The sequence below is a fragment of the Primulina eburnea genome, chromosome 4 (genome assembly GCF_022965805.1).
Source record: "Primulina eburnea isolate SZY01 chromosome 4, ASM2296580v1, whole genome shotgun sequence".
In the NCBI taxonomy this organism is placed as follows: Eukaryota; Viridiplantae; Streptophyta; class Magnoliopsida; order Lamiales; family Gesneriaceae; genus Primulina; species Primulina eburnea.
The window spans coordinates 28,505,318-28,506,025 of NC_133104.1; the positions used below are offsets into that span (position 1 = coordinate 28,505,318).

General features: G+C 34.7%; 1 non-coding gene across 1 annotated transcript; it reads right to left on the reverse strand.

Moving 5' to 3' along the window:
* Positions 1 to 357: 357 nt before the first annotated feature.
* Positions 358 to 466, reverse strand: LOC140831273 (small nucleolar RNA R71). The gene has a single exon (XR_012117846.1). It is a non-coding gene; the product is annotated as a small nucleolar RNA R71 (small nucleolar RNA).
* Positions 467 to 708: the final 242 nt, after the last annotated feature.

Genomic DNA, 708 nt, shown 5'->3' on the forward strand with positions numbered 1-708 from the left:
GACGAAGAACACTTAGAGATCACATGAATCCTACACGTACGAGTGCACCTTCATGTCTAGTTTTTCCCTCTGATGCATCTCATTTTAATTTTAAGCCTGGTATTATCCAACTTTTACCCAATTTTCATGGCTTAGATTCTGAAAATCCATACATGCATTTACGAGAGTTTGAAGAAGTGTGCAACACATATAATGATCTAAATTGTAGCATGAACACCATTCGACTTAAGCTTTTTCCTTTTTCTTTAAAAGATAAAGCTAAAACTTGGCTACAAAATCTTAGATCGGGATCCATTCGAACTTGGGATGAATTGCAACAACAATTTTTGAAAAAGTTTTTTCCATCTCATAGAACAAATTCTTTCAAAAGGCAAATCACCACTTTCACTCAAAAACAAGGAGAAACTTTTTATCAGTATTGGGATAGATACAAAGAATTGCTTAATCTTTGTCCACATCATGGTTTTGAAATTTGGAGAGTTGTTTCTCAATTTTATGAAGGCTTAACACCTAAAGATAGGCAAATGGTTGAATTTATGTGTAACGGAACATTTGAAGATAAAGATCCAAACGAGGCAATTGAGTATCTCGATTCATTAGCTCAAAATGCTCAAAATTGGGACACTATAGGTACAATCGAACCCTCAAACAAGATTCAATCTCCTACATCTGGTGGAGGTATGTACACTCTGAAAGATGAACATGATC